The following is a 25,792-nucleotide window of genomic DNA, read 5'->3' as shown; positions in this document are numbered from 1 at the left end:
CCCCGGCACTCTTATCATGCCCTTTGTTAAGCTAGAATGTGACCAGCTTCCTCATGCTAATAATGAATAGAGGTAATAAATAATAGAAGGTAGCGTTCTTTCGGCAGGCTCTCCTAAGGCCAGCTCCATAATCCTTATCCCCGGGTTCCCAGCGCCTGTCCCCAGCTCTATCCCCGCCCACCAGGATTTTTCTGGAAAATTCTCAGGCTTGTTCCAGACATAGACTCTCATGCACCTAGCCTTGAGACTCCTGAAGGAAAACAACGCCCACTCAACTTATCTGCTCCTTCTGACCTTCCTCAAGCCCTTAGGAAGATCTCACATTGCAACAGAGGCAGCTTTAATGGTAGTGACTGCCCTTGCTGGTCATGTTTGAATGCCTTTCTAGTCAGAACTTCACCCTCTTGGGAAGAATCATTTCCAGGGGTCCATGTCACTCCATCCCTTATAAATGTCCCTCCATCAGAGTGTGGTGGCACGTACCTGTCATTCCAACACTCAGAAGGCAGCAGCGGTAGGTCAGCAAGTACAGGGCCAGCCTGGTCTTAAACAAAACAAAGCAAATGTTCCTCCAACTATAAAACTGTCATGGTGTGTATTCTAGTCTTATTTTTTTTGTTGCTGTGATAAAATACTCCCCCCAAAAAGTCAACTTAGAGAAGAGGAAACTCTCCAGAGCAACTCCAAGTGTCAGTTCATTATTACAGGGACCTCACAGCTCCCACAGGAGCTTGGGACAGTGGGGCCACGTCACATGTACAGTCAAGATAAAGAGAAGCAAACACAGGCATGCTACCAGCTCTCTGTGTGACTGCCTTTCTTCACACTCATACAGTACAGGCCTCAGCCTAGGGATTGGTGCTGCCTACAGTGGGCTAAGTCTTCCTACATCAACTGACAATCGAGATACCCCCCCCCCCCCCCCACACACACACATACACAGGTCAACCTGATCTAGATAATTCCTCCTCAAGATTCTCTTCCCAGATGAGTCTACAGGGTCAAGTTGACAGTTAAAAGTAGCGTGAAAGGCGTATATGCATAAAATTGAAATTCAGGCTTATTTACAGTTTTAACTTGATTAAAAAAAAAGAGACATACAGATAAGACACACAGCCGTGGACACAGCAGAGGATGAGAGTGGCTAAGCTGAGGATGTTCTCACTGGAAGAGATACTAAGATCAGGGTAGTGACCAATACCTATAACCCCGGCGCACAACGTGGGGGTGGAGAAGAAGAGCTGAGGGGCAAAGCAACCCTCAAGGACAGAACAAGGACAAGGACAAGGCCATCCTGGGACGAGGGATCCTGTCTCAAACTAAACAAGCAGACTGAAAAGAATGAAAGGCCCAGGTAACTTTAAAAAGTTAACACAGGTCCTAAAACTCTCATGCCAATCACAAAAAAAGAGAATGCCTCTTTCTTTCCTGGGCTCCATGAAAACAAATTCATTAGGCATAATTTATAGCTGATGAGCCTCACCTGGTGGCACACGCCTTTAATCCTAGCATGGCTGAGGCCGAGTTGGGTGGATCTCCACGAGTTTGAAGCCAGCCTGGTCTACATGGAGAGCTCCAGGACTGACAAGGGCTAGGTCTCAAAAAAAAAAAAAAAAATCAAACAAATAAATAGCCGAGGAGGTGGGAGTCTTGCCTCTACTTACACACACGTGCAGATTCCAGCCTGGGAGATGGAGGTGCTGATCTCCACGTTCTTAGAGAATTATCCCTCCTGAAAGTACCCTTGCTCCCTGCAATCACGTAATGTGCAGCTAGACTAGGGGCAGGATACCTGGAAGGAGGGGAGTCAGGGACCCCGTCTTACTTGACCAATCGTTGTAGTGAGATATGTATCTATGTATCTTGTGTAATATTATGTTTATCGGCTTGCTAGAGTTGCTATTACAGAACACTACAAACTGTGTGGCTTCCACAATGGAAACTTATTATTTCCTGATTCTGGTGGCTAGACTTCGGCTGGTAGGTAGGCTTGGGTAGTTTCTGAGGACTGTGCATGGCTGGCAGACTCTCCCTGTGTATAATATATCTCTGAGTTTAAGTCTCCATTTCCTAACAGGCCCCCAGTTAGTACTGGATTTGGGCCCATCCTGATGACCTTTGTTGAACTTAATTGCCTCTCTAAAGACTCTATTTTTAAATAACATTCGATTCTGAGGACTTTAGGACCTCGATATGTAAACACCAGGAGACACAATTTTATCTACACACCAAGGAACCTGCCTGGCTTTGGTTTCCCCGTTGAAAGAGAAGGTTGGCCTCGGTCCTCCTTAAGGGCGCTCAGACCCAGTGTTCCAAGATTTACTCAGCCCTTTGCAGCTGCCAAACCTGGCCCCACCATCCTCTTGGCTGCAACTACAAGAATTTTCCCTCCTTGGTCCTGCCAGGCAGCCCGGGAGCAGGAGGGAGATGCGTGAGGAAATGGTTCAAGGGCGGGGTTTCCCTTTAACTTTTTGTTGTTTGCACTAGTTCTGTAACAGGACATTCAGAGCAGAGTAAAATGGGGGTCCCGACATCCTAAAGCAATGTCATGCTTCTTTTCCTAAGTATGAAGTGTCATGTGCGCCAGCTGCAGATGGCAAAATCCATCCAGGAGAACCTCAGTAGTTTGCTCTCTCTGCCAGTTCTTTCGTAGCGGACTGCATCCTCAGCTGTCTTCCAGCCAGGCTGGGAACAAACTGGAACCCTCCAGCCTGCCGGGTTGGGAGGGCTTGGAGCCATCCATGAGGGGGCGGGTCTTGGAGCCATGAGGAGGCGGGGCTTAGAGACAAGAGGGGGCGGGGCTTAGAGACAAGCTAGAAGGGGATCCAGAGGGGAAAGAGGGTTTGGGGGAAACCGAGATAGAGGGGAGGAAGGGAGCGGGGGTAGGGTGGGGGAGGCAGGAAGGCAAGGAAAGACAGAAGGAAGGAAATATCACTGGCCTGGAGAGCTAACCTAGTTTCTTTAAGGGGCTCAGACAGGAAGGGCAAAAGGCCGTGCTTCAGGCCTGGCGATCATAGAAATTACGGTCTGGTCAGCATCATCTTTAGGGAGAATTTAGAAAAATTGGGGTTTGTTTGCCTATAAATAAAAAACAAAACAGAACAACAACAACAAAAAACACGGGTTTTCGAAAGCTTAACCTAAGGACACGAAACCTATATAAGGAAGCACCGCTGGGCTGTAGTTAACCCAAGGCCCAGAACAACCCACTTCCTTTCTTTGTGTCTTTTTTTATTCGTCTCTAAATGTGAAGATGGTAATACCATTGCACTCTGCTCAACCTAAAAATACTTTCTTTGGAACCACCTGACTCACCCCCCCCCAGCCCACCCCAGCCCACCCCACCCCCAACCTCTGTACTTCTAGCCAGTAAGGAAACTTCCATGGCCTCCTGGTCTGCCTGGTGGACCTTGCTGGAGGCTTCCAGCACTCCAGATGTTGGACACAGTCAGGGCACAGCTCTGCCACTAACCCTGACGGTCCTCCTCAGCTTCAGAATGTGCCAAACCTTTATGTTCAAGCCTGTTTTTATTAGAGTATCCTGGCTTCCTTTCCACATATCCTGGAGAGAGTCCCACTCGGGGCTTTCTTCCCAGCTTTTATGATGCTTAGGAGTGAGTCGTGGGTGCTGCTTTCTGGCTCTGAGTATGTCCACGTCTTTCTTTCTCTCCCCAGCCTGTGTGGCAGTGGAGGGAAAGGCTAGCCTTGTGGCCCTGCTCCTGCTACAAAATGTGTAATTGGGAAAAGGGTTTCTGCAAGCAGAAAACTGGTTCATTTATCAGGAAAAAACATTTGTGGTGCTGGTGGGTTGAGCCTGATTACAATACATGCGACAGCTTTCTCTCGCTCAGCCCCATATATCCTCTCTCTCTCTCTCTCTCTCTCTCTCTCTCTCTCTCTCTCGTGTCTGTCTGACTTTCTGTCTGTCTGTCTGTCTTCCCTCAGATGTTGTTCATCTCAACAACAGGAAACCTTGGAATACGTACTAAACCTGGCTAATAGAAAATCATATTCATTTCTATTTTTTAAAAAAATAACAAATAAATCAGATCTCCGGTAGCCCAGGCTAGCCTCAGATTCACTGTGTAGCTGAAAATGCCCTTAACTTGTGGTCCTCCTGCCTCTGTTTCTCAAGTGCTGAGGTCACCAGGATGTGCCGCTGCCCTCTCTCCCTTTAGGCCTAGCTGGGACTCAACCCCTGAGCTCCGTGTGTTCTAGGCCAGAACTCTGTCCCCTGAATCACCTCCTGAGCCCTGTTCACTCATTCTAAAGCAAAAAATGATCTATTTCCCCTGAACCAAGCACCGAGTTTAGTCATAAGGAGACCAGAACAGGAAAGACTTCCTGCCTGCCTGGCGGGAGCTCTGTTCTCCTGTCTCCAGGTCCGTGACGGCTTCTGGACTAGGGTTCACTTTAATCTGTTCACCGTGTGATACCGGTACTTCCTTTTCAAGGAAGACCTTGACATCCTTGCCCACACAGAGCATGGCTATCTGCCAGATCTGTGACCCCAGCCAGACGTCCAGGCTCCTCCTGCTCCCATCCTTCCGGCTCCTGCCTGGGGCACTGCGCTGGGAGTGTCTGCTGCAGTTTAGAAACTCTGTCCCCAGGTGAAGGTTAGGTCTTGCAGTTCCTGAGGATTTGACGTCACTAAGCCGTTGCTCCTGTGGAGGCTCTGTCTCTCCCTTATCTTCAGAATCCACCTTGGCCTAACCACATCGGCTTGGGCTTAGAACCCAGCGTTCTACTGTCACACAGGACAGTAAACATACGAGAGAATGTTCTGGATTCCCTTAGTCTGGAAGATTGAGTTGTCCGTGGCTGCAGCCCAGCTGTGTCCCCTAACTACCCGTGGGGCCCTGCCTTCTGTCAGGGTATGAGGACAGCGGAAGTTTCCTAAGCAGAGGAATAAAAATGAGCACTGGGCACAGCTGAAAAAGCGTCACAGCAATAGGTCATTCCAAAAGCTCAGCCTTCGTCTGACCTGGGGACAGTCAGACATCCCCTTGAGCATGTTTCGTAGCTGGCCCCGAGCTCTTCATAAACACCGATGTTGAGCAAGCTAGAGGTGCCACTATAACAACCATCTAAGGAGCTGAGGCAGGAGGATTGAGAGTTCCCTGTCAGCCTGAGCTACAGAATGAGACCTCGCCTATCTCCCTCCCTAAAAAAAAAAAAAAAAAAAAAAAAAAGTCAATGTCAAAAAGAAGTCCTCACCCAAAACCAGAAAGCTGTTCTAGATAGATGATAACAACAACAGAAGACAATAAAATGGTAATTCACTACCCCTAACTGGATCCTAGGTTGAACACAGATGCAGTTGTAAAGGACTGTGTGTCTGTGTGTGTGTCTGTGTGTGTGTCTGTGTGTGTGTCTGTGTGTGTGTGTCTGTGTGTGTCTGTGTCTCTCCTTGTGTGTATGTCTGTGTCTCTGTTTCTCTGTGTGTCTGTGTGTGTCTCGTGTGTCTGTGTCTCTATGTGGGTCTGTGTGTGTTTGTGTTGTGTGTCTGTATGTGTCTGTGTCTCTGTGTGTTTGTTTGTGTGTGTCTGTATATGTGTATGTATCTGTGTCTCTGTGTGTTTGTGTGTGTCTTAGTCAGGGTTTCTATTCCTGCACAAACATCATCACCAAGAAGCAAGTTGGGGAGGAAAAGGTTTATTGAGCTTACACTTCCACATTGCTGTTCATCACTAAAGGAAGTCAGGACTGGAACTCAAGCAGGTCAGGAAGCAGGAGCTGATGCAGAGGCCATGGAGGGATGTTTCTTACTGGCTTGCTTCCCCTGGCTTGTTCAGCCTGATCTCTTATAGAACCCAAGAATACAGCCCAGAGATGGTACCACCCACAAGGGACCCTCCCCACTTGATCACTAATTGAGAAAATGCCCCACAGCTGGATCTCATGGAGGCACTTCCCCAACTGAAGCTCCTTTCTCTGTGATAACTCCAGCCTGTGTCAAGTTGACACACAAAACCAGCCAGTACAGTGTGTGTGTGTCTGTATCTCTGTGTGTCTGTGTGTGTGTGTGTATCTGTGTGTTTGCATGTGCCTGTGTCTGTGTGTGTGTGTGTCTCTGTGTGTCTGTGTATGTGTCTGTATCTCTGTGTGTCTGTGTGTCTGTGTGTCTGTGTGTCTCTCTGTGTCTGCGTCTCTGTGTGTCTCTGTGTCTCTGTGTGCCTGTGTCTGTGTATGTTCCTGTGTCTCTGTGTGTGTGCCTATGTCTCTATGTGTGTCTATGTCTCTGTGTGTCTGTGTCTGTGTGTGTCTATGTGTGTGTGCCTATCTGTGTGTATGCATTTCTGTGTGTGTCTGTGTCTCTATATGTGTATGTGTGTCTGTGTGTGTGTAAAAAGTGCTAAAAAATTAGCAAACATAAATAAAATGCACATGGCTTGTCCCTGCACCACTTTCCTCTTGTCTGCTGCTTGAAAATTTCAAAATAATAAGTTTAGAATGCTCCCATGATCCTGAGGTGGGTGTGTGGACAGTAGGGAATGAATGGTTCTGAGTAGTCTGACAGCAGCTGGGGGACAGAGGGACAGGGAAAAAAAAAGCCAGGCAGCAAAGCAGCCACAGCAGGAGCATCCTGCATCTTGGAGCCCACCTGGAAACTTTGTCTGTGACACCATCTGGTAACTAGGTGTGGCAGCAACATCGAAATTCCAGGTCCTGTGACAAGCAAAGAACTCCAGTTGTGCCACATGGGCCCTGAGGATGTTCAAGGCTTGGGGAGCACCGGAGGATCAATAGCTAGGCCATATGGGGCAGAAGCCAGTGGGAGCGGATCATCCGCCTGCTCCCCTCCCCACCCCACCCTCGGTGGTGGAGAAGCTCACAGGAAGGTGGGTACCTCAGGGGTCTATGTGGGCCTTCACGGATTAAACATTGCTTCATCAGGTTGAGACAAATCAAGATCACAGATATTGGGTTGACAAGGTGGCTCAGCAGGTAGGGGAGGGTGTGTGTGTGTACTGAAAAATAAAAATGAATGCAAAAAATCTTAAGATCCCACATCGCCGCTAATTTCCATCTATTTTATCTTCTCCATCTGTAGTAACTTCTGCCTGTGTCTACTCCGTGTCTGATTTTATTCCATTGTGACGTGTGGAAAATATTAGCAGCTCTCTCGCCAGTGCCTTAAAAATGCCTGAGTACAGAATGAAAACTGAAATCTGTCAAGGCTGGTTTTGGACTCAATCTGTGACACGTAGTTTCCAAAGACCATGGGGCTGAGTCCTAATGTGACCAGGCTTTCTGAGCCAGCCGAGGACGAGGACGCTTCTCCCTGATTCCCCTTTGTGTCCCTACTGTGCTAAACAGAGCTTCCCAAATACTGGAGAGGCCAACAGTTTCGTCGATCCACTCTGGCTCCCGAGTTTGTCCCCCATCCACGAGGGTGTATCGTGAGGTCAGCCAGGGGCTGGGGTTCTAGATCCAGCAAAGCTGAGCTCCACTTACTGTGTACCACGTGGCTCAGTAACAAAGAAACTGTGACAGGTTGCCAAGGTCTGGGAAGAGTCGGAGTGGATGAGATCCTGGTGTGAGAGGGAGCAGCAGCTGAGCTCGCCTTGACTGTGATTAATGTGCAGGATTCAGCCAAGAGACAGCTCCTCCTGGGAAACCATAATTTCTGCAGAATGGATTCAAACAGATCGTATGCTTTCTGTCTCCCCTACTCCAAATCCCTATGTTCTGGGCTGTGTGTCTGTGGGTGTGCATGTGCGTGCGTGTGTGTGTGTGTGTGTGTGTGTGTGTGTGTGTGTGTGTGTGTAGGTCAAAGTTCGATATCGAGTTCTTTCTCTAGCACTCTCCATATTTGTAGACAGTGTGTCTCACTGAGACTGGACTTTACCCACTCCATGAGACCACCTAGCCACTGAGCGCAGGGAGCTTCCTGTCTCTGGCTACCCAGTGATACGATTACAGATCCATTCCACCATACCCAACTTTGTATCTGAGTTCGGGGAATCCAATCTCAGGGCCTCAGGCCTGAGCGTGACAAATACTTTTCCAACTGAACCACCTTCCTACCTCCTTAATCTCTTTTGTACATAGTCTTTAGTTCTTCTCTAAAATGTATATTTGAACAGAGGAAGCCAGGTCTGGTAGGTGGAGATGAGGGGATCAGGAGTTCAACGCCATCCTTGACTACATTATAAAAAATAGACCCATCTGAAAAATAGAGTTGTTAAAAAAGATGCCCAATATTGATCTCTGGCCTCCACACACTCTCATACATATGCACACACACCTGTACACACATGTATGCACACACACCCACATACATACACAAACACACACACAACCAAAAACTTGTTTGATTTTTTTGAGGGGAACCACAAATCTATGTGCCATCCTAGTCCCCCCCCAGTCCAGAACATTTTAAAAGTATTGTTGGGGCCCGAACAGAATCTTAGGTGCTATGATTTGAAGAATGAGTCCCCATAGGCTCATGTAATGGAAGTTTGGCTTCTAGTGTGGTCCTGCTGAGGATGCGGAACCTTTAAGAGGTTGGACTTATAGGATAATCAGAGGTCATGGGGTTCCATGCTCTACAATGTTGTCTAACTGAAGTGGGGTTAGTTCCCCAAAGACAGAATTGTTATGAAAGGAGTGTCTCCAGCCCTGTGGTGTTTCACTTCTGCTCCAAGTCTGGTCGTTTCTAGGTCACCTACCATAAAGCTCTCCCTAGAGCTGAGCCAATGCCAGCATCCGGATTTATTATCTTTATAAGGCATCCAACCTCTGGCCTTTTGTTACAGTAACAAAACCAACACAAGGCTATGATACAAAAATGTTGCCTCAATCCCTTCTCTCCTAGAAAGAATAAGATTCCCTTTTGGGTGATGTGTGCCTAGGAGACCACACCCAAGCTGTTTTGAATGTTTCTCTTGTGTAGTAAGAATTTATCAGACAAGATCCATCATTTCTTCATGAAAAGTCTGAAAAGTATCTTTTGCTGGGAATGTCTAACTCATGAAATCTTCAAAAAGGAGTGTTGGCCTGAACTTATCATATTTCATCATATTAGAAAAATAAAGGCGTGGTCTCAGCTTTGTACGGCTGAAAAGGCGGGACTCACAGAGCGGTTCCTTTGCATCCTCATGAGGTGAGGACTCCAGGGTGTGGTGGCCTCGTTGATGTTCTGCTGTGGGTTCATGTTTGTCCAGCATCCTGGTTTCGGCTACGCTTGCATCACACTGAAGTTGTAGCACGGTGTACCAGCTGCTGGCTCTTCCTGCCATTGACTTTAGTGCTTTCATCTCTAAACTCAGGCTTCATGGGAGGAAAACTGTGGGAAAGTCAGGCCCCAACGCAATGGAATGTTCCTAGCTAGGAGACCAGCCCAGCCACCTATGGTGGGAAAGGCTGTGAGATCGCCCCACATTGCGTCAGCTGCAGCAATAACAAAAAAAAAAAAAAAAAAAAAAAAAAAAAAACTGTGAAGATGGGAAAGGGTTTGATTTTATAGTCCCACTATTCGTCTCAAAAGGAACAATGTGTTTTTAGGCAGTCAGTTCAAATTCATTTGGCTTTTCTCTCAGCTCCTTGGTTGTTTTTCATTCTATTTCATTAGTAGACTCTGTTTCCAGCCAAAAACATTACTGTCTGTTAAATCCCTATTAATTCACAGTCACCATCAGTGTGTTCCCCAGCCCTTTCCCTTGATAGAGAACTATTGTCCCCCCAATGGTGCCTCATCTGGGAGCCTCCCAGGAGAATCTCACCTAGTTTACTGAAATGCTCAGGATTACTATGGGTACCACCTCCATCTGCAGCGAAGCCAGCTGCCCAGTCCCTTACTGCCCATCGGTTGTTTGAAGGTGATTTAAGGCCACCCCCAATATTCCCAGTCAGCACCCCCTACGGAGCATCACCATCACCCCCACCTTGACGTGGTGCCTTCAAGCAGAGGCGGACATTCTGGAAACCATGACACATGTATTATTGAGGTGATGCCACCACACACCCAGTGTCTGTCAGAAGCCTTAGGCATTTCTGTTTCCGTCTCTCTTCCACTAAGTGAATTTGCTCTCTCCCAAACTCATTGGTCTCTCTTAAAAAATAGTGTCTGGCAGCCCAGTGTCCTGAGCAGGCCCAGATGTGTCCGAGCCCCAGCAGGGAATGACTTAGGCTTAGGCAGAAGCTGTGTTATGTGGCTTCCCGTTGTAAAGGTCCTGCAGTTTTTCTCTCCCTGGGTCTGAATGCTTTCTGAAACTACAGATGGCTTTGGTGACCTGTGTTATTCAATCGGAAGTTGATCTCGCTCATCATTGTGAGCATCAGTGACGTCAGTGATTGACAGATTGGCGAGCTCATTCCTGATCCGAATTCTTGTTCACCTCAAATTACTTTCCTCACATTCACTTTTAAACTACAATGTGGAGGCCTCGGCCCACGCCCGTTGCTGCTGGGAATGGAAAATACCTCGGTCACTTTGGCAATCGGTTCTGACAGTTTCTCGAAAAGCTAAACAGAGGTTCCACGCGGCCCGGAATTTCTACTACTCCTAGGTATAACGAGAGCATCGAAAATGTGCATTAGCCCAAGACCTGGTATACACATCCTCACAGCGGCATCCTCGAGCGTCACAGTCCAACGTGGGACCAAGCCAAACGTCTTTCAACGTTGACGAACAAACTACGAAGGAGCCGTGTGCTGGAATACGGTTGAACCATTTAAAAGAATTAAAAAAAAAAAAAAAACAAAAAACTGATGCATGCTACAACTGGCTGACCTTTGAGAAATAGCAGCCCGAGCGAAAGAACCCAGACACACCAAGCCACGGGCTGTAAAACTTCATTTATTTGAAAATGTTCAGAACAGGCAAATTTAGAGAGACAGAAACCAGATTGCCAGAGTCTGGGAGGAGGAGAGAGGCGGGGAGGGGGGGCAGGCCTGCTACAGGGAACAATGTTCTTTTGGGAACAATGCAAATCTCCTGACATTATAGGAAGTGTGGAGGATTCAGTCGAATTATAAGTATACTAAATCAAACAAACAAAGGGATCAAACATGGAGCCTTGCACCAGCATCAAGTGACTTTCCACTGAGATACAGCCCCAGCTCTGGACTGTACATTTTAAAGGGACAGATGGTAACATTAAGGTGGGGGGAGGAAGGCCCATACTTTGTACTAGCAATGAATGCACAATAAAAGAGAGAGGGGATTGAACCAGGTTGCTCTGGTCGTGTTGGCATTTAGGAAGTAGAGGCAGGAAGGTCAGGAGCTCAAGGTCATCCTTGGCTACTCAGTGTGTTCCAAACAGTCTGGATACGTGTGACTGTGTGTCAGAAACACCCGGAAAGCACTGTAAGGGGTCCATACTCCTGTAAGCAGCGCCACTGAAATGCATGGGTCACCCTCACAAAAGGCAGGAAGGTTAGAAGAGGACCAGAGGGGAGACAAGAGAAACAAGACCACTGGGGAGATTGAAAGAGATGATCAAAATATACTACAAACACGTATGAAAATGTCATAATGGAACCTGTTACTTGTATAATCAATATACACTAAATACATTTCAGTTGGTAGGGATTTAGGTCAGTTGGTAGAGTATTTGCCTAGCACACAAAGCCCTGGGTTTTGTCCTAGCCTGTAGGCTCAACCCTGAGGAGGGGAAAACGGAAGGATCCTTTGGTCACCGTGCACCCATCGCAGAGATAATGGTGATCTGTGACTCATAAAGATCAGTCCAGGCAAGGATTTGAAAAGGTCTCTGTTTAGGAAAGAAACAGGCTCTACGGAGAAAAAACCTTCAACTTCAGCGGCCAGGGCTCAAGGAAATCTGTCTAGAGCCAACAGCTTCAGAAGTTAAACCGCCCTGAAGCAGAGCCAGAGCAGAGGGGGCCTCTGGGAGGGCGGCTCAGCAGGGAAGGATGCAGAGGCTTTAGGAACCAACAGGGATGCAGAGGGAGAGAGGCTACTGAGAGAAGGCCCGGTCCACTTGGCATGAGCCCAGTCCAGACTGGGTTGGTTGAGATCTCAGCCCTTTACGGGAATTCCCTCTTCTTTGAACTTTAATTAGTGTCAGAGTATTCTCACCTGCAAGTAGCAGACTGACTCCCACGGACTGAGAGATAAGGCTACCTGGGCTTTTAAGACAGAATGTTTAGAGATGGAGTGAAATGGAGCGTGAGTGGATAATGTGCCTTTAAGTCTCTCTCTCTCTCTCTCTCTCTCTCTCACACACACACACACACACTCACTCGCTTGCTCTCTCGCTCTCTCTCAGCTTCTTTCTGAGGCAAGTTACCCTTGAGGCCACATGACCTGGGACAAACTACAAGCTGCTTCCTTGTCCCCTTTTCGACAGATAAGACACCTACTTCCTGTTTCTGGATGTTTCCAGCAAGCCTCCTGTGCTGTCTCACTGACACTAATTCCCCGGCTAACTCCTGCTGAGAGAGAGAGAGAGACAGAGACACAGAGACACAGAGAGACAAAGAGAGACAGACAGACAGAGAGAGAGACAGACAGAGAGAGAGAGAGAGAGAGAGAGAGAGAGAGAGAGAGATGGCTGGTGTCCCAGTGTGGGTGCCTTCTATATCATGGAGTCACTCATGGGAGCCGCACACAGTAGATCTAAGCAGAGCTAGCTGTGTTGGGCTGTGTTGGGCTGCCTGGGTCAGCACCTGCTTTGAGGTTTGCCTCCTGCCAGAGCATTTAAAAATAGGTCCGAGTCCAACTTCAAAGTACAGGTTATAAGTGCGGCTACCACTGCGGCTCTCCTGACAACTAGCTATCATACAAATCAGCTTCCTAAAAAAACGATCTTAAAACTTCTTTCAGTCCTCAGACTTCCAAGACTTACCTCAAAACTTCCACATCTCCTTCCTCCACACCCCACACAGTGAGTAGTCAATCAGACTGGCCTTTCTCCCAACACCCTTCTCAAAATTATTCAACTTGCATTTCCCACCCAGCAGAAACAGGACCCTCAAAGCCACCAAACAAAGAATAGAATTTCAGACAACCCCCCCCCACACACACACACACCAGTAGTTGAACAGATCTATAATCTGGCATTCATGTTTCTACTAACAAAACCTTTATCTTCTGATTATTTCAAACCTTACAGCTCTATAGGTTTATTAATCATCAGCCATCATTAACGTCTGTAGATAAGTCACACATAAGTTGTTTTATTCAGAAAAAAAAATGACTATTGTTTTCTGAGATTCAGTCTTGCAGTGTAGCCCAGGCTGACCTCCAACTTGCAACAATTTTGGGTGTGCCTTCAGGGTACTAACAACATGATTTTAAAATACTGGGGATATAGCTCTGTAGTAGAGGGCTTGCTACCGCACAAGCATCCCTGTATTCCATCCACAGCACTACTGGACCACTGGACCACTGGACCACTGGACTGGGCTTTGTGATGTACTCCTAAGACTCTAGCACTTGGGAGGTTGAAGCAGGAAGATCAGAAGGTTAAGGTCATCTTTATCATCATGATAAGTTCAAGACCAGTCAGAAATCCTATCTCAAAACACAAAATAGTAAAGAAATTTTTTTAAAAAAATGCTGCAAACCATGTCCAAAGGCAAATTTCGAAGCTGAAAAATGCCAGTAAAATATATCTCATTTCCCTGTACAAGTCAGTAAGAAAAGGAGCATCTGTGGGCAAAAGATATGAGTTGTCAGTTTACGAGAGAGAGAGAGAGAGAGAGAGAGAGAGAGAGAGAGAGAGAGAAAGAGAGATTACACGTCATGTTTTGCCTATCAGATTGGCAACATTTAGAAAAAGCTCACCAGCACTCAGTGCAGGCATGGTAAGGAACAAGGCATTGTAGAGAAAGAACATCAGCCAGGATGATTTTTCTAAAAAACCAATCTGCATTTGATCAATATTTCAGATATGCATGAGTGTGTATTGTGTGCTTGTGTTTGTATATGTGTGTATTCATGTGTGAGAGTGTATGTCTGTCTGTATGTTTATGTATATGTGTATGTGTATTTGTGTCTATGTGTCTATGTATGTGTATGTGCATCTGTTTATGTGTGTGTTGTATGTGTACATATCTGTCTGTGTGCTTTAATGTGTGTATGTGTATTTGTGTATGTCTGTGGGTGTTTGTGTATGTATGTGTGCATGTTGTTCGTGTGTTTTTGTATGTATATGTGTCTCAGTGTGTTTGAGTGTGTATGCGTGTATATTTATGTGCATGTATATATCCCATTTTTTTAATGGTTTGCCTCTTTAGACATGATCTCACTATGTAACCTAGACTAGCCCCAAACTCAGGATTATCCTGTTTCAGCCCCAGAGTGCTGGGATTACAGGGCTGTTCTACCACACCAAACTCAAAGCATATGTGTGTCATTTGTTTGGTTTGATTTTGGTTTGCATGAAAGGAAATATAAAGCACTGTGCAGTTTTATATGCATTGGTAGGTTAACTTGACAATGAAATCTTTATAGCAGCTTGCCATCAGGATCACTCAACAACTTGTCAAATTGTTTTTCAGAAGATGCAAAAAGAAAAAGAAAAGCCAGCATGTTGTGATGAACTCGGTAAGCTGGAGACAGGGGCTGGCCTGTACCCCACAGGGTCAGGCATCCAATGAGCCAACCTCATCCCTTCTGGGTCTTGCTCTAAGTGTCTAGAAATAAGGACTGTCCCTACACCTGCTTCCTGAACAGCCTGGATCCTGGGACCTAGCCTCCAGAGAGTTAGCAGTTCCTCCTCAGCACAACTTCCAAGTGCACAAGAGGCAGTGGGCTCCTCCCTGTCAAGGCACACAGCTGACCAGATGTGCACACGTGCAATAGTCCCTGGAAGTAGAACTGGATGTTCAAGGTCATGGCTGGTCTCCTTTGTGGGCTTGGATAATGTCAGATTTGAAGCCAGATATCCAGGCCATTCTGAGGTGTCTTTGTGAAGGAGGAGGAGGAAGAGAAGAAATACTCCTTTTCCAGGCAGGTTGGCATGATTTCTAATGTCTATGTGTGTAGATGGATGCTATGTGGGCCATAATTTGCGTGCTTACTCTAGCCCCACAAATGTTACAAATAGGGTCTGAAGGCTGAGAACAAAACTGTGTGTGTGTGTGTCTGTGTGTATATGTGTGTGTGTGTATGTGTGTATGTGTGTGTTTCTCAGTTCATGAGAGGAGAACAGAATAAGTTATTTTGCTTGGCACTGTGGCTCTTCCCAGCATGCAGGAGGCCAAGATAGCATTTCCCTGTGTCTGAGGCTTGTCTCAGATATTGAGCAAGAGCTTGTCTCAATACATAAATATGCGAATAAATAATAAAAGGACAAGTGATTTTAAAAGTAGCCATGGCTACTGGCCAGCACATACTTCACTTCCATTATATAGACTAGAGACACCACATGCTTTCTTTTTCTCTTAGCCATGGCTGTCCTGGAACTCACTCTCTACACAAGGCTGGCCTCAAATTCACAGAGATCCACCTGCTTCTGTTTCCCCGAGAGCTGGGATTAAAGGCATGTGCCACCCCCGCCCGGATCCGCCGTGTTTGTGGTTCTCTAAAGGCATTTCCCCTGAGCTCTGCACAAAATCAGACAAGTAGCATTTCAAAACAGGGACAGCACCACAAGCATTGCTGTCCAGAGACACATACTGTTAACATTTTCCTAAGTCTCCCTGTGGCGTTTCTCCACACACTGTTTAAAGCAGGGTTGAGATCATACTTTATATATAATTTTATGATCCATCTCTCTCTTTTTTTTCCTCTTTGGCTAAACATTACATTGAACATTTTTCTTGCTTGTCCTTACAAACTCTTTTTAAGGAAAAAACTTAACAGTTGCATAATGTACTAGCTTATGAATTCCTATAATTTGTGTAAACATTCCCAGTTATTAGATATTCAGGTTGTTCGTAGGTATTCTTAACTCAATATAAGTCGATCTGCAATGGGTGTGATTGCTCAGTGGAGAATGCACCGGGTCACAGGGCACTGACACATTTGAAGGCTCTTGGGACATATTAAATTCCTTTCTCCAGAGACTCTTCCAGCTTTTCTGGCAGTGCCAAAGACCGGGTCTGTGGTGATGGAGTCCCGCTCACCATGGACTGGAGTAGAAGGCTGGAGACTATCATGGTCCCTGCTCTGCCACAAACCAGCTCTGACACCCTAAGGAAAGCATGAATCAGAAAATACCAATAATAATGACTTAACCATATGTGTAAGCCTTTCATAATTAAAAACATCACTTTTTCATGTTTATTTGCTTGTTTTGAGTCTCCTGACCACTCTGTGAAAGCAAATCTCTGAATTAAGTGATGGTTTTTTTTTGTTGTTTTGTTGTTGTTGTTGTTGTTGTTTTGTCTTCAAGGATCTCCAGCAAAGAAATGACACAACTCTGGCTCATGTTTCAGAATGTTCTTCATCGGCTCTTTCTTCCTTCCCTGTCACGACCTCAAGGTAGGGCTAGTCCTGGTACTTCTCAGTCCCCACTGTGCACTCCGATCACCTGAGAATCTTGTCACTATGCAGGTCCTAATCAGTCGGAGAGGGTGGGCCAACACTGTTGCTAACAGGTCCCGAGTGACCACAGCTGCTGGTCTGTGAACTTCACTTTGAAGAACAAGGTGTCTGTTACATTCTTTCCAATCAGTGGTATTGTGTAAGTCAGCATTTTTACAAAGTCCAAATTGTATATAATATGTATCGTTTATCCTGTAGAGCACATTAGATCCTAGAATACATACACCCAGTGGGTACAGGCTAATGACTGACCACAGATGATTCCCTAATCCTCTAGCACAACTCAAATAATGATGTAGCAACATTTCAAATAATGATGTGAAAATATAAAACCTGACACACATCTATGGAAGAAGACCTCTAAAGGTAAGACTGCCCATTTCAGACCTACCTTAGTGCTGAGTACATTTAGCTGGGATGGGGGTGAGGGAGCTGTACCTAGGGAAATTAATGAAGGGACGGCATTCCGGGCATGGGTCACAAACTTTGGGACGTGAGGGAAATAGAAATGAGCCAAATGTCTTCAGGCCACTGAATGGACTCATTCGGGAAGAATGTATAATTTATGTCAAAAGATAAGAGTAGAAATACAACCCTGGGCCAGATTTTCACAGCCTGCAGATGCCAGGTTAATTTAGACCTTTATCTATCTACTAGCACAGCGTGCAGGCAGGTGCCATTGACGGCTTCTGAGCAGAGGAGGGGTGTGGTGGAATGACGTCAGAAAGATAGGTTTCCAGAAGGAAGCAAGCTCAGTGTTTAAAAGGCCAAGGGCACACGGGGAATGAGACAAAGCTGGCAGCATGAAAGCTAACCGCTACAGATGCCAGAGATTGTGTGAAGAGGAAAGTGATAGGTCGGATACACTGTCTAAGACCTTAAGGGGAATGGTGGGAGGGTTTCTGGTCAGCCTCCTGGGTTTACTGTATATGATAGCAATGTGATTATACTATTAGCAAAAGAATAGGGCCATTAGGAAACCAGTGCCTTGACACCATTTCCTCGAGATAAACAACCACAGCCACCCAACCAGCTTTATTCTCTGGCGTGGCCCAGGGTCCCATCATCGCAAAGGAAGAGGAAAGGTTCCCTGGGATCATGTTGCTCTAGTTTCCTAGTTATTAAAATTCTCTCTATCATCTGTAAAGATGGCTCCTGGCTTTACAACTAGCTTCCTAGGAAATAGGGGATACACAGACTTCTGTCCCCCATTGGGGCCGTTGTTGAGAACACAGCACAGGAGGAGCAGAAAGGGAAACTGACATGCTGGATCAGAGCCAAGGAAGTCCTCCACGAGGCTCTGGTCCTGAGGGTGGTACAGTGGGCTCTGGCTTTCTGATTACTGTCAGCGTCTTCCCCTTTGTAGAGGCCAGCATCTAGTTCTGATTTCATTTGGACCCACTGTGCTCCACTGGAAGCTTCCTTGCTACTTTCTAAAATTCAACTCACAAATCCTCTGGCTCCATTGCCTTATAGAGGCCTGGGCGTCCTTAGAATAGCACAGTTATTTGTAGCCAAGGGCAGACCTTTGTACACCCTTGGCATCGTGTTCTAGGGAGAGCTTGTGGGAGCCTGAAAGGAAGAAGCCCAGACACGCCTGTGACATCCCCCCTCCATGAATCAATCTATTCCATTGTCTTTTTGAGTGCTGCAACCTGAGGCCACAATTGTAAGGTGTTTTGGAAAGTTTGGAGCTGTATTCATAGTTCTTGCAGGACAGGCAGGAGATGCTCTAATTAAAGCAAGAACAACAATGGGAAAGTATTTTAGAAAAGGTGTGTGTGTGTGTGTGTGTGTGTGTGTGTGTGTGTGCTGAGCCAAGTACCTCCACCAAATTCCAACTGGCATAGATAGCTGCTTATGAAGTTTTTTTTCTTCTCATTTCTGATTATAGATAATTAAGCAAGACCTTCGGGAACACCCACTCTGCTCAGAACACAATATAGGACTGTCCTCCTTTAAAGTTCAAAACAAGCTGCTAATTCCATCAGCCCAATGAATGCGCAAGGCATTCCCCTTGTTAACAGCCATCTGTTAGTATAGATTGGCTCTGTGTTGACTATAAAATTATGTGGTGCTTGATGGCGTGATTTATCACAGATTTGCAGTTGACTACAAGATGAAGGAGGTCTAAGACAAAGCCACCAAGAAAAGGGTTTCTGGGTTCCCCACTTCTTCTGGCTTCTGGGGAAGAAGGGAGACAGAATCCTAAGAACACAGATGTACCGTCCCCTCTGGCACAGCTTGGTGAGAGATGAATTCTCAGGATAGCTCTATTTCTATTTGATTATAAAACCTAACCCTATTTTTTTATTACTCTTTTCAATCGCTTCCAGAACCAGGGAGCCTGATACAGAGGGGGGTGGGGTGGGGTGGGGCAAGAATTATCTAAGAAGCATCTTCAATCACAGGCTTGTCTTTGAAAAGTGGGTAACTTCTTCCAAACAGCTGATTATTTCAACCACAGCCCATATCAGGAAGAGACCCCAAACCAAATAAATTCCCTATGCTTGCATAAGGACAAACCCACGGAAGGATGAGGCTCAAGGGGAAACAGATGGGTTCTAATTGCTGCCTGAAGCTGTTTGGTAAGATTTTTTTGGCATAGGCTTTTTTTTTTTTTAAGTCTCTTATCTGTGGAACCAGCTGAGTTTTTTGAAATGTCACTTCCTCTTGGCATCCTCAAGGAGGACTAAAGCTGAGTTTACTGACTGTCCAAACACAAGCTGAAGTGGAGAATGTAGGCAAGGCACTGGGTGACTTGGCCCCAGAAGACCTCTTTCGGTAACTTAGAGTCTATTTCAGACACGTCCCCCTTTCAGTAAATGAAGTAAAATGGAGACTGAGTGCTCCATGGACAGAGACTGAGTGCTCCATGGACAGAGACTGAGTGCTCCATGGACAGAGACTGAGTGCTCCATGGACAGAGACTGAGTGCTCCATGGACAGAGATCGAGTGGTCCATGGACAGAGACCGAGTGCTCCATGGACAGAGACTGAGTGCTCCATGGACAGAGACTGAGTGCTCCATGGACAGGGACTGAGTGCTCCATGGACAGAGACTGAGTGCTCCATGGACAGAGACCGAGTGCTCCATGGACAGAGACCGAGTGCTCCATGGACAGAGACTGAGTGCTCCATGGACAGAGACCGAGTGCTCCATGGACAGAGACTGAGTGCTCCATGGACAGAGACTGAGTGCTCCATGGACAGAGACTGAGTGCTCCATGGACAGAGACTGAGTGCTCCATGGACAGAGATCGAGTGGTCCATGGTGCTTCAAGCTTTGCACTCACAGTTTTGGATGGTGTCCTAAGTCTTCCAAAATGTCATATATCTACATATTGATAGACTGAATTTTGTGGGTAGTGTGCTTATTCTTGTGTGTGATTGTAATCACATGCGTGTCATGGCTTGCCTGTGGAGATGAGAGAACAACTTCCCATGTCAGGCCTCAGTGAAAGGCACCTTTTTTGAGGTAATGTCTCTTGTTGCTCAACCTCTTCATAAGCTAGGCCCTGGCTTACAGGTTTTGGGGATTTTTCTGTCTCTACTCCTATCTTCCCTTTGGAACATTGGGGCTATAGGTATATATTACTATGTCTGACTTTGCATGGATTCTGGGGACTCATACTCAGTCCTTAATCCTTGTGAGGTATTGAGTCCTTTCTCTACCCGGATTCTTTAAATTTTGTGTGGTTAAATTATCATTGGGACAGAGGTGGAGTGTGTGTGTGTGTGTGTGTGTGTGTGTGTGTGTGTAGTCACCATATAGTTGCTGGGAATTGAACTCAGGATCCTCTGGAAGAGCAGCCAGTGCTCTTAACCTCTGAACCATCACTACAACCCTCTTATATATGTTCTTAAAGTTAAATCTATTGTCATCAAACCACCAACAATTCATTTCTGAATCTTCAGAAACATAGTATGAAATGCTAGGTGGATGTGACTCTATTCTTAACTGGTGTGCCCTCATCTTACAGCCAACAGTAGGTACATGGTATAACCACCAATGATAAACTGTATTATTATTTCTTTAAATGAAAATTTTTATTGAGATAAATATTGAAATAGCCAGACATGTATAATCCCAGCACTTGGAAGGCTGAGGAAGAAGGATCACTTCAAATCTGAGGCCAACCTGGTCTACATAACCTACCTTGGGCCAGCCAGGACTACATAGCAAGATCCTGTCTCAAAAAACAAGCTCCAGATAAACAAACAAGAAAATGTAATATAATATAATTTTCCATGTATTTTTGAGAATTCTATATATGTATACAGTGTAGTTTCTAAAACTTGTGGTCATTATTTTAATTACTTAATTAATTAAATTAATTAATGTGAATATGAGAGATGGCTTCAGTCAATAGGCAGAGACTCTGAAGCCATCACCTACATTTAAATTCCAGCTCTTCTTCCATGAGAGATTATTTATTTATTTACCTATTATTGTTCAGGAGATAGGATGTGCATTGCCCAGCTGACCCCTAACTCCTGGGTCCAAGTAATTCTCCTGCTTCAGTCTCTGGAATCTCAGGGACTATGTAGGCAGGAGGTGCTAGGCGTCCTTGATTCACTATGATGCTTACAAAATCCTTGTGCCTTTGCCATTCTTGCCCCTCTTATCATTTGAGGCAATGAACTTTGAGGAAGTGAAATGCAATCCATTTGCCTGAGTTACACATTAACAGATATGCAAACTAAGACACAAAGCCTCTTCTGTCTGTACCTGCTCTTAGCCAAAAGCTGAGGACTGAGACCAGGTCTGTCTTGCCCCAGACACATGTTTTTGTCCACAACAGACATATCCATTATAAACATCCAGGGACGGCATATCCTGGCTGTTATAGTCATTATGTTTGTCTCAAATGCACCCTTCTACAGCTTTCAATGCGACACATTTCCTCTTTGTTGGCTTGATCCCTGGTTTTGCCTGCCAATCGGGAGTGCTGGTAAGCAAGACCTTGCTCCTTCCAGTTGTTTTTTGTGTCACCAGAATCAGCCCACCACCCTGGTGGTAGCACATCCTTCCAGTAACAGTAATGCATTCCAGTTTGCATGTTGTCCATCTCTCCAAGCCAACTCCACCCCTGCACCCCTGAGTGAGACCAGTGCTATCTGGCTCTATCCCTCTCTCCTGAGCCCTGAGAGGAATAAGAGCCTCAGCTGCCTCTTATTCCTTCCTGCCCTATACCCAGTGCTTCCATCTAAATAACCAGCATCTTTCTCATCATTTTTCCAGATCTAATGGCAATTAGATTGTCTTCCTGAAATCACTAGTTCTATGACAGCATAATGTTCTCTTTTTGTTTTTTTAGCTCTAGATACTTGGCAAGCAAGTCTTTACATTATCGCTATTGTTTGTCTCCTGGCTGGACTCTGGATGACACAGCATTGAACTTAAAACACGGAAATTTATTTACAAGACTACCCAACATTGCATATAAAGTTCTACTCTAGCAAATAGGACCCATTACAGTATAATTAAGTGGAAGAGGAGCAATTATTATGACAAGATGACTACATACTGATGTTTTAGTGTCTTGCTGACATTGTCTGTGACACCCACTCATAGCCGTGTCTCCTCAGTTACAGGAATTTTTCTTCACCTTTCCACTTAATACATTGGTCTCCTACTCCACAAAGTTAGACATATGGTGTATGGGTGCATATGTAAAGTAGAATATTTGTAAGTAATTTATATTGGATGGAAAAGGAAATTCCAAAGATTACTATTACTTTGTAGGACATTAACTAAAAGTTTTAAATTCAATCAATACTATTCACTTTTTGGAAGTTTTAGGTTTGCTAATACATTGAACACATAGTATCGACTACTCCTCTTTTCCGTCTTTCTCCTCTTTGTTCCCTCTGTCTCCCTGATCATTCATATTTTATCTTAGTCTTATAATTGATGAACTAATATTGATATACTTCTGTTAACCAATGCCCACAGTTTATGAAGAAGTATTTATCAGCTCTCTGTGTGCATGTACACTTGTGCCAATAGGAGCATGTGCGTCCCTGCAGACATGTGGATATCAAAGTATAATTCTCAGGAGCTGTTTTTCTCCTTCCCCTGTATGATTCAGGATAGAACTCAGGCCATTGAACTTGGTGGCAAGTGCATTTACCTGCTTGATAAGTCATTTTCCCAGCCCAAGTTCATTCTTTGTAGAGTTTTATGATGTTAACAAAATACACATCAGCATTGTATAGAATGGTTGTTCCACTGGCCTGAAGAATCCCTATGATTCATGAACTGTCATCTCCACCCTGAACTCCTGGCAACCGCTCATCTTTTTATTTTTTATTGTCATTGCCTTTTCTGTGATGTCATATACCTGAAGTAGAACCGTGTAGTCTTCTTAGATGAGCTTCTTTCACTTGGCAATATGAATCTACCATCTTCTGTCTCCAGGCTGGGGATGGAACTCGCTGAAGGAGCCCTTGCCTAATGTGTTTGTGGCTCTGGGTTTGATTGCCATCCCTGCAAAAGAAAATACATAACTCTTCTACCTCTGCGTATGCCTCTGTAGTTCGTTTCATATTCAGGGTGAGTTTTATTTTATTGTTTGTACATATGTCAGTTTAGCCATTTAACTATCAGGAGATGTGTTGGTTACCTGCAGCTTTAGCCTCTCTGAGAGCTACCATTGACTTACATGTGCAGGGTTCTCTGTGGGCATATATTTTCATCTCTCTTAGGTAAACAGGGTGAGAATATAGCCCAATGTAAGACTGTTTGCCTTGCATGTAGATAAGGCCCTGGGTTTGATCCTGGGCACCAATTAGGCTCACTCGTAGGTATTTACCCAGGGGCATAATTGCTGGATTGTGTGGTAAGAGTATATTTAGTCTTGAAGGGTGTGGCAGTTTGAATGAGAATGGTTCCCATAGGTTCATATATTTGAATTTTTAGTTCTAGTTGTTAGACTGATAAGAACTAGGAGCAAGCAGGGCGGTAATGGCATACACCTGTAATCCCAGCACTCTGGGAGGCAGAGGCAGGCAGATTTCTGAGTTTGAGGCCGGCCTGGTCTACAGAGTGAGTTCCAGGACAGCCAGGGCTACACAGAGAAACCATGTCTGGAAAAAAAACAAAAACAAAAAAAAAAAAAAAAAAAAAGAACTAGGAGCAGCAGCCTTATGGGAGTATGTGTCACTGGGGTGGGCCTTGAGGTTTCAAAAGTTCACGGTAGGCCTGGTCCTCCCTTTCTCATCCTCAGATCAGGGTGTAAGCTCTTGGCTACTGCTCAGGCTACAACGATGCCCTCCTCCAGGCTCCCCCACCATGATGGTCATAGACTTTGTTTTAAAAGTTGCCTTGGTGGTGATGTTCTGTCACAGCAACAGAACATGAGCTAAGACGAAGGGAATCACTAAGTGCTGACTATATAATTTGACTTTTGTTTTTACAGCTCAGTTGGTGGAATACTTGCCTAGCACACATGAAGTTATGGATTCAATCCCTAGCTCTGCATACAACACATGTAGTGGAACATACGTGTAATCCTAGGCAGACAGAAGAATTGAAAGTTCAAGGCCATTCTTGGCTATGTAGGGAGTCACAAGCCAGCCTGGGCTACATGAGACCCGTGTTAAAAAATAGAAATACTGATACTAATGATGATGATGATACATCAATTTCACTGGAATAATCTAGATTTATTCTGTCAGCGTGCATATGTGTCTGTGTTTGTGTATGTATGTATGTATATGTGCATGTATGTACTCTGTCTCTTAAATATTCCTAAAATGTGCAACATCATTAATCCTGGCTCTTAGGCAGAGGCAGTTGGATCTCTGTGAATTGGAGTCTAGCCTGATCTACATAGTGAGTTGTAGGACAGCCAGAGCTACATAATATTGAGACTCTGTTTCAAGTATGTATATAATACTTTTTTTCAAGTAAGTATATATATATACTTTTTTGACAAGTCTAGCCCACTATTTTTTACCACATGAAAGGCGATCTAACTCATCCGCCATAGGGAGAAAACCTTTGTCATTTCTGTACTCCTCGTGATACCTTGGCAGTGGCCCTGAGATTTCCTTAGAGTCAACTCACACACATGCTGGCTCAATATCCCTTTTAAATGCTAGTATAAAGAGAACCCAGGGAACATTCCAGGGAAGTGACCAGCAGACTCATTTAAAAAGCATTTCAACATGGAGGCCGGTCACTGGATAAATGCTAAATCACCCTGGCATGAATCCAAGAAAAGTAAAACTTCAAGCCACACCTTCTTTTGTTGTGTATTTAAACAAATGTAGTGGTCACATGAGAAAATCGAGATCAACCCTGTACAAATAGGTCTCAGGCTTATCTCCAAGAAATAAGATCCTCCCTGGTTTTGAGGCCTACTGGCTGAGTTCTGACACTGGCCAGAACTTGCATAGGCAGGACGGAGGGAGTAGAATTACCATCTGGTAGGATGGGAGTGCGTGGTTTGAATGTCAAGGGCATTCCTGGGCTCACTGCAAACCTCCTTCCGATTCCTGCATTTTTAGGCTGTTGAACTGAAGCCTGTTTCTTTGGAGTCTTAAGTTATTCCAGACCACGAACAGAATGATTTGTTCTTCCCACCTCCTTAGAGGTGGGGCCACAGGACAGATGCCTGGCACTTAGTGTGTGTAGCACACACAGGACTAGCATACAGGTCCCAATATAAACACTCCTTCTCTAAACCAGTCCAAGGATTTTAAAGGTTTTGGTGCTAAAACTAATTTTTGAGTGGGGGTGGGGGATGTCAGACTGTGTCAGCTGCAGTCTTGCTCCTGTTTTGTGTTTAAAAGAAAAGGTGTTTGGGGTGTGGCTCAGTAGCATAGCCCTTGCCTAACGTGCTTAAAGTTTGATCCCAAGCAGTGAGAGAAAGTCAGGGGGATTGAGAGACAGAGACAGACAGACAGACAGACAGACAGAGAATATGCGTACTCATTTCTTCCTTCCACAGCTCTGTGAAGTTCCGAAAAATAACAAGGATCCCTCAGCTTCCCTCATTGGTGGAAATGCCTGGTTGGAACATTCCTTTGGCCACTTTAGCTGAAAACTGCATACCTAGGAGACTAAAGCATCCCTGCTCCAGTCTCCTGTCTCAGAACTGACTGAAAACTGTCTCCAAAGATAGGAGGACTCTGTGCAAAAAAGCCCCCAGAGAAAACAGCAAGAAACCACACCTGATCCCACAAGGAGTCTTACCAGAGCCAAAACAGGATGGCTTCTGCGTTGGTAGCATCCCTGCCCCCCTCGGGGGTTGAGGGGGGGTGGTGGACACTTTTCATTTTTTTCTTCAGAGCTGCTTCTTTCTGTCTCAGTCACACACA

The 25,792-nt window shown here is 45.3% G+C and overlaps 1 long non-coding RNA gene across 1 annotated transcript; it reads right to left on the bottom strand.

Annotated features, from left to right (window-relative positions):
• Positions 1 to 13,126: 13,126 nt before the first annotated feature.
• Positions 13,127 to 25,757, bottom strand: LOC127666877 (uncharacterized). Its single transcript, XR_007973733.1, has 3 exons — positions 25,668 to 25,757; positions 22,810 to 22,955; positions 13,127 to 16,108 (listed from the first exon to the last, which is right to left on the bottom strand). It is a non-coding gene; the product is annotated as an uncharacterized LOC127666877 (long non-coding RNA).
• Positions 25,758 to 25,792: the final 35 nt, after the last annotated feature.

Source organism: Apodemus sylvaticus, chromosome 16 (genome assembly GCF_947179515.1).
Source record: "Apodemus sylvaticus chromosome 16, mApoSyl1.1, whole genome shotgun sequence".
NCBI classification, from domain to species: Eukaryota; Metazoa; Chordata; class Mammalia; order Rodentia; family Muridae; genus Apodemus; species Apodemus sylvaticus.
This window is presented reverse-complemented; position numbering and strand designations above follow the sequence as displayed.